The sequence below is a fragment of the Salmo trutta genome, chromosome 24 (assembly GCF_901001165.1).
Source record: "Salmo trutta chromosome 24, fSalTru1.1, whole genome shotgun sequence".
Lineage (NCBI taxonomy): Eukaryota > Metazoa > Chordata > Actinopteri > Salmoniformes > Salmonidae > Salmo > Salmo trutta.
Genome location: NC_042980.1, coordinates 37,819,297 through 37,832,725, shown reverse-complemented (window position 1 = coordinate 37,832,725; position 13,429 = coordinate 37,819,297). Strand labels below are relative to the sequence as shown.

At 40.7% G+C, this 13,429-nt stretch overlaps 1 long non-coding RNA gene across 1 annotated transcript; it reads right to left on the bottom strand.

The window, feature by feature from the left end:
- Window positions 1–59: 59 nt before the first annotated feature.
- LOC115161244 (uncharacterized) lies at window positions 60–11,981 on the bottom strand. The gene is made up of 2 exons (XR_003869225.1): window positions 11,087–11,981; window positions 60–130 (listed from the first exon to the last, which is right to left on the bottom strand). It is a non-coding gene; the product is annotated as an uncharacterized LOC115161244 (long non-coding RNA).
- Between the last annotated feature and the right edge of the window lie 1,448 nt (window positions 11,982–13,429).

The following is a 13,429-nucleotide window of genomic DNA, read 5'->3' as shown; positions in this document are numbered from 1 at the left end:
TATGTGTGTGTGTATATACATACATACACACACACACACACACACACACCTCCCCTTTCTTTCACTCATACACACACGCATCCAGGTCGTCTCTCGGTGGCTGAAGGGAACTCCAAGACTCTCCAACCATCTGAAAACACAGGGAGGATGGGGGTAAATAGTCAGGTAATTAGCTAAATAAAGGAAAAACACTTTTCTTTTCTTCTATAACTGTCACGTTTGTGTGTGTGATTGATCTATATAGATGTATTTATGACAGATTGAGTCCGGATCAGCTACATTGAAGGGGAGATGCGGTTTCAAATCACTTCCAATAAGGGAAACACCAGGGCCAGTTTTTTACTAAACGATGGTGCAACGTCTATAAACCTGGCCCCAAGACTTGGGTTAGAGTGAAACGCATTCATCTTCATAGTCTTTTTGGTTCCCAAAATGAACTGGACCAATATGAAACCTCAGACATGTTAGTATCTTAAATTACTCAAAACAAATCTGATAATTGCAATACATTTAGAAAATAATGCTAATTTTGAAAGAGCTCAGTTGAAGAATGAATGATCTCAGAATCCAATATTACTCACTCTATCCCCTAAAGTCAGAAGAGGTACTACTATGAGACAACAACCATAGCATGACAAAGGGACATAAATACCAAATCTCAATGTTAATGTCCAAGTTACTTGACACTTATGGAAAATGAATAGCCCCTAACGCTGCTAAGTAACATTTAGTCTACTGAAAAGAAAACCGTGGTTGACGGACATTGAAGGATGTTTTATTCACACTGTCATCTGGTCAAAAGGGAAGCTATTGAAAGGCAGGTCAGCAACATAAACAAACAGGGTTTAAAGTGGCAAGCGTTATGGTGTGGTATTAACTTGCATCACAATTATGTTTACCCTAGTTTCCAAATATCACTGCTGATTTGATCAAGTCCGATAACCACTCCAATACCACTAATGCACAATTCAACAACTACCCAACATCACCAACAGATAAAAAAAAAGGTAAGTCTGCAAGACAGAGATAGCATTTTCAAAAGGTATTGGTGTAACTTATTAGAAAGGGTGCATGTACATTTTTTAAAATAAGAAAGCCATAAATCTGTAAAACAGAGGCATCCAAAAGGACATGGAATACCACCACCTTGAACGACAACTGGATGTTGTCAGAGATTAAAATAAACATTTTCAGAAATATATCAGACATTGTAGCGCAGAGAATGGGTGTTTTTCTATTCCCTACAGGTGTTTATACTGATTAACAAACAATGACGTCATCTGCCATCTTGGACACGACTGTGGGTGTATATAAGGAAATAACCCAGAGTTAACACCATGCTCTGTCGGGAGATGGGCCTCGGTATTACAGGGTAGGAGCAGAGAAGTGTACACACACACACACACACACACACACACACACCTAAAATTACACAACATTCAAAACATAGCAACACATTTAGCCTAGTATTTTCAAACAAGATTAGATTCACTCAAGTTATACCAACTAATGAGAAGACATAACATAAAAGACATTTCAGCAAAAAATATTGCAAAGTACACCTGCTGATACTGAATGCAAGTCTGAATTTAAGATAATTGCACCCTATGGTCCCCTTACACTCTCCCTCTTACACACAAAACTATATGAAATACTGGAAATATATTTAATAACTTATCCATTTCAGATCTTATAGTTTTCACGTTGGTACAGGATGTTAAGAACGATATACAAAAGCTGCTCCATTGTGTCCATAGAACAGAGGCTCCCCATGAAGTTAACCAGGACAGAGACACACATCTCTCCCAATATTCATTTGGACAAGGTGGGTCAAAAGACATCCATCAGTCATTAGTGTTCTAGCATCTCTGTTTGTTGTGACAAACTTTTTATTTATTTGTCATTTTTTTAGAAGGGCGTTACAGGTACAAAAACAATCAAATGCATACAAAAAGATGACCAGTCCATTTAGATGGATTTCTACTTGGATTCATAGACAGTAAAATGAAACCCAGTTTCCTTCATACTGAATACAGCAACAGATGCAATGTCACCACTCAATCGCTCAGAGAATGAGTCAAATAGCCACCGACAACTAAATGTGCAGCACAGCAAACCACAAATTACTTCAAGATATGAGGTCACTTAAATTTGTCCCCTTCTCAAAGGAGGTTTTAGGATTGGGGCTCAACTGCAACAAGCCTATATCTCATGAAGCTGAAAATATGAAAAATAACATACAAAAAATGAAATTCCATTGATTTTCTACATTTAAGGTCTGAGGTACAAAGGATGTATTCTGGTCACTATATAAATACAAAACACACACACACGACAGAACTGTTCATTATTGCCTGAATATTATTAATGCTTCAGACTCAGTCATGCACATTGTAATAAAGAAATAAATAGTGTGTCACCATAACCTACAGTTTCCATACCAGCAACTACAGTTTACAGACTTCAGTTGATTACATTTCAAGTCAGACATGTGAATGATGTAAAATAGGTATTATTCAAATTCAATAAAATTGCACTCCCAGTTAAATTGAAAAATAAATCTGACCTGAATTTATCTAAAACTAAACTCTCCACACACACACACTCCAGTGCCACTCCTTCAGGCATTCCCCCTCTCTCCCTCTCTTTTACCTATATGACAATCATAAATTAACTCCCATGAACCAGAGGAGTGGATGAGGTCCGACAATCGCCGGTGGGTCAAGAGGAGTCTTAACTGCAGTCAGTTCTGACCAGGTGTCACTACAACCTAATTAATCACTACAACCCAATATCCACACACACACACCATTATGGCTTTAACCTTTCCCTGCTGTCTCCCTATGAATGGAGCATGTCTGGACATGTTACCTCTACTCCTCAGACCTTGAACCCATTCCTACAGCACTCACACCCTCAATCAGCGTCACCTGACCCTGGGGGCAAAGGTCAAGTGACCCCTTTCCACTGGGGGCCTCCAATTCAACACAAAATCTTGTTCTGCTGTGTGTGTGTGAGATAGATATATCTATTAGTGTGATGTAGGCTAAATGGTAAATGTAATGACCTAGACAAAAACATTATGAACAAATATGTTGATTGATTGTGATTCTATGGGAGGATGATTCAGTCATTCACTTGATAAAACTTTACCCTCAACCAAAGTCTGGATTTAACTTTGCCTTTAGCATTTTTAGCTAGGTTATGAGAATGTTATGCACAATGCTAGTATAAAACAGCCATGATAATTCATAGTTTAGGCAAAACAAATTATGTAAAATGACTACATAAATTATAGAAGACTGACATTATATTCTGGGAAAGGACTAAGAATGAACGGCAGACATTGTCATACAACTAAAATGTCTCAATAAATAAATCTGCATAACTAATAATAGGGCAATTTCACTAGGGTGTTTATTTTGGAACATCTCTCCGTACACAAGTACCCAGATGAGACCTGGTGTAACTAGACTGAAGTTGAAAGGACATCTTGATACTTGTGTACAGAGAGATGTTCTTGTCCATTATCTAATATTGTTTGACTTTTCAAACTTTAATCACCTTTCAAAAATGTTATATAGGCCTATGTCAAAATACTCAATGTGGTCATGGTGAGTGTAGAATTTACTTATGAGTTGTGTCAAAGGATGTGAGGAGTTTGTGTAAGTGGTTCATCTAACAGCTTTACCAGAGCAGCACGTGGTTCATCTAACAGCTTTACCAGAGCAGCACGCATGTCAGTGGTTCATCTAACAGCTTTACCAGAGCAGCATGCATGTCATTAGTGGTTCATCTAACAGCTTTACCAGAGCAGCACGCATGTCATTAGTGGTTCATCTAACAGCTTTACCAGAGCAGCACACATGTCATTAGTGGTTCATCTAACAGCTTTACCAGAGCAGCACGTGGTTCATCTAACAGCTTTACCAGAGCAGCACGCATGTCATGTGACTGCAATTTTCCTGAAATCCTTACCATGACTTCTTGAACAGAGAAATTATACAGTTTATAAATCACTATTAAAATAAGCCAGCTACAAAAATCGAGTCATGTTCAACCAAAAATCACAATTCTCAGCATTCATCTAGAATGGGTATTCAGGCTTGAACATTCCACACTTGGTTTCAAATCCATGTATTTTAGAGTTAATTTCTCGCTACAAGACGGGAGTGGTGAGTAACTAGCCGTAGGTCACTTTTTTGGACAGGGGTGTGTAGAGGCAGGGGTGGTGGTTCAGTTTATTGTAATTTACACCAGGCCTGTTATCTAAAAATAGTACCCCTTCCCTGCCGTAGAAACACCAGTCATGCAGTTGTGGGCGTTAATCCTCCAACAAAGAAAGTAACCCCATTCCCACTTGTCCAACACATGTCCAGTAGTTCCCCAGGCAAGCAGAGACAGCAGGGCAGAGTGACTGACTGGGGTTCCCTCTGCACAACACTAGGACCTGGGACAATACAAGTATCGCGATACTCGTTAGTTTCGTGGCAAGGAGACAAAAACACAAAGCGGATTTAACTTTAGGAAAACAGCCCAAATGTTGGAAACAAACATGTGATCCAGAGTCCCATTTATTTTCCAAGCTATACCACACAATATTTACATACAGCAGGTTTTTAAAAAGACAAACATTGTCTGCTTTGTGTTTTTATTTTTGCCAAGGAAAACATCGATACTTGTATAGTCCTGCCCTACACAACACCGATGTCAGAGATACACACCATAGACTACACAGTCTCACACACCATAGCCTAAACAAACTCTCACACAGTTTCTTCATTTCTGGAGACTTCACTAAAAGGGGATGTGTGAAGTGACCTCTTCACTCCACAGGTTTGCACCACTATCAGCTTAGTGGCTACCACTCTCAGCTTAGTGTGCAATCTCCCTATTCACTGTCAGGTAGGGCCCTTGTAACACTCCAAACACTAGGCCTAGATCTACTGGGACACCCAACCCTAATACAGCACCACATGAAAATATACATTTAAAAAAGTGAAATATCAACTGAAAAATAACACAACACACATTTTTAACTCAATGAAAGTGTTGATGTCTGAGGATACAAAAAAAGGGAGTAAAAACACCTGGAAGCATGGCCATTGGATAATGCAGGAGAGGAAGCATGGCCATTGGATAATACAGGAGAGGAAGCATGGCCATTGGATAATGCAGGAGAGGAAGCATGGCCATTGGATAATACAGGAGAGGAAGCATGGCCATTGGATAATACAGGAGAGGAAGCATGGCCATTGGATAATACAGGAGCGGTGTAAAATAATATAAAGCCAATCATGTAAATCTTGTAATTGTGATCATATCTATGCAAGTTGTATGCGAAGATGAACGCTAATTGAAAACAGACTACCAGCCTTATCATAACCCTACACCAGTCCAGATGCATGTTGTGAACTGGGGGAGACGTCCAGTCAAGGTTAGGGAGAGGGCTTCCCATACAACAAATTCCCATGACCAGTATCTGCGTGTATATGGAGGAAAAGCATGCCACACACACACACACACACACACACACACATCCAGCCTCGCATAGCAAACATCTGTCTAGTAGTGTAAAAATCCTACGTTCATACACCTGCCCATACAGAAAACCAAAAACACACGAATGTACACCAAACTTAGCTGACTTCCAAAACACTGCTCCCTTCTGGCTCTAGGGCTTTCTCTCGTCAACTCACCGCTTCAACAGAGCTGCTGCTGCCGCCTTCACCTCCCCTCAGTAGCCACTACAGGGCCAGAGAGCAATCAACAGGAAGTAGACAAAGCAGAAGCAGTGAGACGCCAGCCGTTTCAGAGCTGCGCCCAGACAGACACCTCGGCACCAGACCCAAAGAGAAAACTACTAGTATCTGACTACCCTATGTACTGCTGCGCCATCACAAACCTCACCTGGCACTAAAAACACTGATAACAAACCAACGCCTGTCGCACTAGTAATCAACACGAGTCATCTCACCATGTGAGGAGCAGTCCAGAGAACCAGCAGTGAGGGAGATTACGATCCAAGTTCAGGTTGTGAGTGTGTGTGTGCGTGCGTGTGTGTGAGAGAGAGAGAACGAAGGTGTATGGATTTACAACCCCCCCCCCCCCCCCCCATCTAAACCACACACACTGCACCCTATCAACACACTTGGGCCAAAACTCTCACTCCTGACCAGTGTCTAAACTTTCCCTAACTTAAGAGTTGAGCGTGTCTGAAATGCTTTTCCACTCATGTGAGTCCTTTGTCAGTCCCTCCCCATCCCAAAAGCTGGGTTTTGCACAAGGACCCTAAAATAGACACGTTGAAACAAAAAAAACAACATTTCATATGTATTAATCCACTGTTCCTGTTTGTGATGTACCAAGAGGGCCATGACGCTTCGTGATGCTGGGGGCCGGAGGAGGCACGACATCTGGCGACATCCCCAAACCCAGAGGGATAGAGAGAGAAGAGGTCACCATGGTTATATTCTCACATCTCCCCTACACGGTTGACTGACAGGATAGTACCCATCAAATAAAATATATGAGTGCTGCTTCTTTGAGTTATTCCCAGTCAGCTTACAGTTATGGAGTGGCACCCATACAAACAATATTAATTATATATTTTTTAAATTCCACAGTTAAAACTCAAGGACCGCTTGTGCCACTGACTACAACCAGTGTAAAAAACAAACAATTAGGTTGGTTGCTTGCTCGCTCCCTCACACACGGTGAAAAATACTAACTGGAAGGCTAAAGCTAGAAAAGTACAACACTATTTTCCAATTTTACTACATAATATTTTGGGAAGTATGAGTATTTTTAAGAAACTGAGGCAGCGATGTCTATCAGTTTCTTCCCTAAAGTCGAGCCTGAAGTGAATGGTAAAATACCTGAATGTGTTTCAATAGGATCGGAAGTCAAACTTAGTGTGGAGTATTAACCAGACAGCATTAGTTAATGTAATGAGTGATTTATTTTAATAAAAGGCTACATTAATACCTTAAATACCACATTTACACATCTAGTAAAACCATCCCACCACATTTTGCACAGCAAAGCCATAGAATGTCAGCTATAGTGACCGCAACACATGTCCACAGACTGAGCTGTAGTTACTGTGATAAACCTTTTTTTAGTAGAATATATACACACTGACCAAAAATATAAAAAAGGCAACATGTAAAGTGCACAAATTTGTTTACATCCCTGTTAGTGAGCATTTCTCCTTTGCCAAGATAATCCATCCACCTGATAGGTGTGGCATATCAAGAAGCTGATTAAACAGCATGATCATTACACAGGTGCACCTTGTGCAGGGGACAATAAAAGGCAACTAAAATGTGCCGTTTTGCCAAACAAAAATGTCACAGATGTCTCAAGTTGAGGGAGCGTACAATTGGCATGCTGACTGCAGGAATGTCCACCAGAACTGTTGCCAGAAAATTGAATGTTAATTTCTCTACCATAAGCCACCTCCAATGTTGTTTGAGAGAATTTGTCATTACTTCCAACTGGCCTCACAACCGCAGACAAGGTGTAACCGCGCCAGCCCAGGATCTCCACATCCGGCTTCTTCACCTGTGGGATCGTCTGACACCAGGCACCTGATGAAACTGAGGAGTATCTGTCTGTAATAAACCCCTTTTGTGGGGAAAAACTCATTCTGATCGGCTGGGCCTATGCCCTCCCAGGCACAGCCTGTAACTTAGTAAAATCTTTGAAGTTGTTGCATTTATATTTTTGTCCAGTACACACACAAAATATGAACTGCACTAACTTGTGCAAAGCTTTACAAAACCCTCAATGATATACAAATGGCATTATCACTTCACCAGTATAAAAATATTAGGACTTCAATACAATTGCTCAGCACACCAACCTGAGACATTGTTTTAAGTAGGGGATGATGCATGCATGACACAAGCAACTTAATGTGTGTGAGCCAGTGTGTACATAGCATACCTATCGGCATCTTTCTTTATGTATTGGTGTCTCGTCGTGACGTGTGTTTCGTCCTATATTTTTAATCCCAGCCCCCGTCCTTGCAGAAGGCCTTTTGGTAGGCCGTCATTGTAAATAAGAATTTGTTCTTAACTGACTAGCCTAGTTAAATAAAAACATGCTTCCAATGATAAGCACTTATCTGACATCAACAGTAGCCATACACTCTACATACCAGTCACACTCCCAAAATAATAAAAACAAAAACATGGATTCTGCTCTGAACTGGTTAAAAAGTAAAAATGATCAGGACATGTTAAGTAGTATGGTGTTTTATGAGGGAGGCACCATGATAGCCTCTTTCTGGCCTGCCTGTGATACTGCAGTTGTGGAAGCACACCATGACAGAGCCCTGGAAAATAACCAACAAAACCTGTAAAAACCTGCTCGCATCATGGCGAATTTGAATACTACAGTTTGTGCTGCATGGGGTGGTTCTCTATAGACCAGCTACCACACGTGTGAGCAGAGAGGAGGCACAACTCCACCAGGAAATGGGGGTGGGAGCCCATTTTGCCAGCGGGGCCCTCAGAACACAGAATGATGAGTCACAGAATGTCATACTAATGTTCTAGAACTGCACAAACACTCCGTGTTTCACTACCAGCCTACTCAACTGACTAATAATAAAGCAGATCTATTCTTTTTTTATTTTATAATTTTTTTTACAATGAGAGCTAGCACTAATATTTCACACATCCAAGAATATTCATTACATTTATCTGCAACATAATTTAGCCTATGCTAATTTCAATCTACTTCCTGCAAATGTTGCTGTGCAAACATTCGGATCACTTGAGGAAATGTATGATACAAAACTACTGTAGATGTGAGCATTATACGTGCTGCATGTCTTGCTCACAACCACACTGACTTATATTGCATTGGAAGGTTTCTTAAACTGGCAAGTGCAGATTGGTGTCTAAGTAAACACAAATATACCAATAATCACGGGTGTCACTTGCTATTACTAAAAAACAGTAAAGTACATTTCGCATGGTGCATGACATTATCCAAACACTCATACAAACCTAACACTTCTCTTCAAATTGACACATTTTCATTTAGAATGTCATTCTAAATGAAAATGTGTCAATGTGAAATCTTGATCATATGAAGTTTTGGCTTAAATTGTTTTTTTTTGTTTTTTTAAAGCCTCATGCATCACCACCTCCACAATGTGGTTTTCAGAGGGATTTTCCCTCATGCTGAGTTCAGCAGAGGTCACAGGAACAAAATGCCATCAGAACTACTCCCGTCTAAGCTCTGGGTTTAAAAAAGAAACTCCTATATGCTTTAACTGACTAACTATATGGGTGGCCTAATTGATACAGAATGCAATATTGCCTTTGTTGTGCAACAATGGTAGCAACAATACATATTGTCTTAGCTTCAAGTATAACTGATATTTCGCTGTACATAAGGCTGTATCAGTAATACACTCCCTGGATTCAACAGCAGCGAGTACATCTTTGGTTATACTGTAGAGGACATGTACAGTTTAGACTTAACTCAGTTTTGTAAAATCTTTAGCACAACCCTAAGTAATCAATATATTGTTTCTGACAGGGGAAAAAATAATTGAGACAAAAGAATGGGAAAAGTGTGTCATATTCAACTTTAAATAAATTACAGTAGTAAAGCCTCAACTGTTGAGAATGCTGTGTATTTTTTATGTTAATACACCACCCCCCCCACACACAAAATAAATACAATAAAAAAACCTAGAGGAGCCTTTTTTGGCCTCAACGCAAAGCGCCTGGGACCGCTTGACGTGGAAAATGGCCCACGTTCACTCTTGTTAACCCCATTTTGACGTCACATGACAGGAGAAGAAACATTTACATCAATTATGATAATTGACAGTCGGGACAATTGACCCCCACTGCAGCGGCGACTAAGGGGGAAGTGCTGAGTAGTCACTTCGCTACAAGTTACTTTTTGTAGCAGGTTAGGAGAGCATTTTTACTAACCCTCACCTTTTTCCTAAACTTAACCTAATTCTCCTAACCTGCTACGTTAATTATCATAACCTGCTGTTTAAGTTCTTCTTACCGCTACGATAAAGTCGTAGCTGTATCAAAGTGGTGTGTTGATACAAAAATAATTCTCAGATGATTGTTACGCAAAAATATAATTGTTTGGTGGAAAGGAGGTCAGGATAAAAAAAAAATACTAAAAGAACAGCGGGTTATTCTGTATGAGTAGTGTAGTAGCTAAAGGCGATGGTGAGGCAGGATTAAAAAAACGAGTGTAGTCTATATATTGTGGGAAAATAATATATATTTCCATGTTGAGTAGGACTACCATTTTTTTCTAGTTTGAGATATAGCGAGAGAGATACATGCATGTTCTACACAGCGCCACGATTTCAGTAGTCTGAAAGACGGGGCAAAACAAGTATGACTCGTATGAGAGACTACTTTACTGCATCTGACTCGTGCCAGCAAGCCGCCTCCTCACCCACAGAATAAATCGCACAAGTTCTTGAACTAGCAGTTTAAACTGCAGAAAACGACTCACTTCGGTAGCAAACGTTACATTATAGCATACTATTCAATGCAATTCATATTCTGACTACCTGGTATCAGTCAGTCAATATTGAAACATTGTATCACAATCAAGCAGCCCTGACACTGCTCGTACAATGTGCAATTTGATTATCGTGTGCTCACGTACAGGATACAGTAGCCAAGAGTTTGGTAAAAATTGCACACTATGTTGTAATCACAGTCGTTACAATGTGGCACTCGCCTGACTGAGGAAGCACGCCCTCTCAATCAAAGGCAAAACACGATAACTATAGCTGATATTATGTCCAATGCAAAAAAAAAAAGGCTAATAAGTCACGATGAATCTAAAGAATGATAGCAAAACGTGGCAACTGTTCCGGCAGGCAAAATCAGACTACCGAAAACGTTACACGACGCAGCTAGTTACTCATAAAGGCAAATTGCATCGGGATGGTAAAAACAAACATGACAATCATTGAGCAAATACTGTAGACATCGTATGCCAAACTGCTGGAATTGTCGATTTGCTAGTTGACTAACAAACGTTCTCTTGTTAGTTAAAACAGCAATCAATGGACACTTACCATAAAACGTTGTATAACGTTTTCAAATCAGGCGAATCCACCAATGTTAACTTAGCTAAGAAACGTGATTAAAAACGTGAAACAAGACTTTTAAAATTCCTAAAAATAAAAAATAAAAATACATTAGGAAAAAAAAAATAAGAATAAATCAAAACGTGAAAAAGGTGTCCTCAGCATTACAGAAAAATCCTTGCAGCGTTTTCAAGAGGAAGCCAACGATGTGAAGATTCAGGTTGCGGTGCATGTTGTTGACAGCGGTGCCGACTGGCTCTCCACTGCCTCCCGCTTTTCCACCTCCCGCTCAAACGGAACGTCCTAAAATAGGACTAAAACGCAACAACAAAAAATATCTAAATTATGCCGGTCATTCTCCACTCAATCGACCCTGAAATATTTTTCTAAACGGTTTGGTTATTTTTTTTTTTTTTTAGAGAGGTCCACTTATTTGTTGTAAATGCATTTATAAAACGTTACATTTCTACACAGACGCCAAGTCAGACACCAATTTCTTATCGCTAGTAATGCTAACGTTACAGTAGCTGGCTAACTATCTAACGTTTCCTCCGGTCCTGATACCACGTAGTCTCGGCCTTCTTTCCCTTTTCTTTATCCATCGGTGTTCATTTTCGGGATAATTTTTGTATATATTTTTCAAGTGTCCGAAAATAATATCCGTGTCTTTTGCGACAGCTCCAGAGCTCGTCTTTGCCTCTCCGCTGCAGCCGCTCCTCTCAGCTGTTGAAGCAATCGCAGCTCACTCGAAAATGGCGCCGAAAGCTACCCTCTTCATTCAAATTCGTTAGAGCCACCCCTTCTCCCCATTGGGCATATGGGGAGTGGACTCTGTGCAGCGGATTGGAGGAGGAAAATGCACTCTCAAATGATCTAGCAGCCCACGCAGCGTTCTCTTCAATGGCCAAACGGAGGGGGGAGTTAACGCTTTAAGGACCTGAAAAAAAAGTATACAGCCCATATTAAAACGTAAAAACGTATAATAGCCTATATAGTCCTATTTCCACACTTAGGCTAAACGCCAATGTTACATTTAAACTCCCGAGGTATTACTCAAGGTAAGATGAGGTGGTTGAAAGATAAGAATTCAGATTTAAAAAAATGATTATTTCCTGGTTGAACGTCAACAGCAAAAGAGCACGGTAGCCTACGAAATTCACCCTGACAAGGCGGACTGGTGATAACCCTCTTCACTTACTCACGCACCGGGATGTAGACTCAAGCTACTTTCAAACCTTTCAACCGATCCAGGCCAGATGTTGTTTTGCTTATGCAATTGATTTGAAGTAGGCAACACTTTACTAAGAATGTCAGACTTATTTTCTAACCTTCCTTTGAATAAAATACTAATCGGACTGCAACTGCCAGACTAAATTATTGGGGAGGGGGGGTATAGTCTGTGCCACGCATAGATGTAAGTTATTGACAACAAACTTAAAGAGGTGTGTATAGGGAAAGGGATATAACTGCACTTTCTACCCACCAGCATAACAGCAGCACAGCGCTCGCTCACCCCACTGGTGATGATGCGCGGCACAACGTGGGGGTTGGGTTTGGAGGAGAGTCGGCGGGCGCCTCTCTCCGTCACTCCCGCTTCATTTCTGCCAGCCATGGCAACTTGCACCGCTGTAGAGTTTGTAAGACTGCTTTGAAGTGTAGGAGATACTTTCTCGCAGACATATGAAAGACAGAGGGAGTTCTCAATGAACATAGGCTATTTGAACAGACATGGAGGCCAATAACGCGAGTTTAGTCTTTAGCCAGGCTTGAATAGCCCACCCGAGACTAACTGAGCGACTTTGTGGGATCCATTCTCTTGCAATTTACCTATAGCCGCCAATGCCAAATTAGTTTAGATTCATAATTATCTTACATTGTATGATAGCCTGATTCTAAGAGATCATGTGTGAGAGGCCTATTATATAACTTTATGCTGAATTGTAGGCATAGCCTATACATACGGTGGCTGTTTGGTTTGTGCTATACACCGAAATTCACAGCCGTGTACAGACAGGCCAGGCCAGGACACGGTTGGGCTGAACAACCTGTCAATAAGCAGCCTGTTATCACCTCCTGCGCTGTGTGCACCGACAGCCATTTCATCCTAACACAGGCTCCCGAGTGGTGCAGCGGTCTAAAGAGGCGTCACTACAGACCCTGGTTCACAACTGGCTGTGATCAGGAGTCCCATAGGGCGGCGAACGATTGGCCCAGCGTCGTCTGGGTTAGAGGGGGCTTTACAAGTAGGCCGTCAATGTAAATAAGAATTTGTTCTTAACTGACTTGCCTAGTTAAATAAAGGTTAAATAAAAAATGTAAAAACTTCATCTG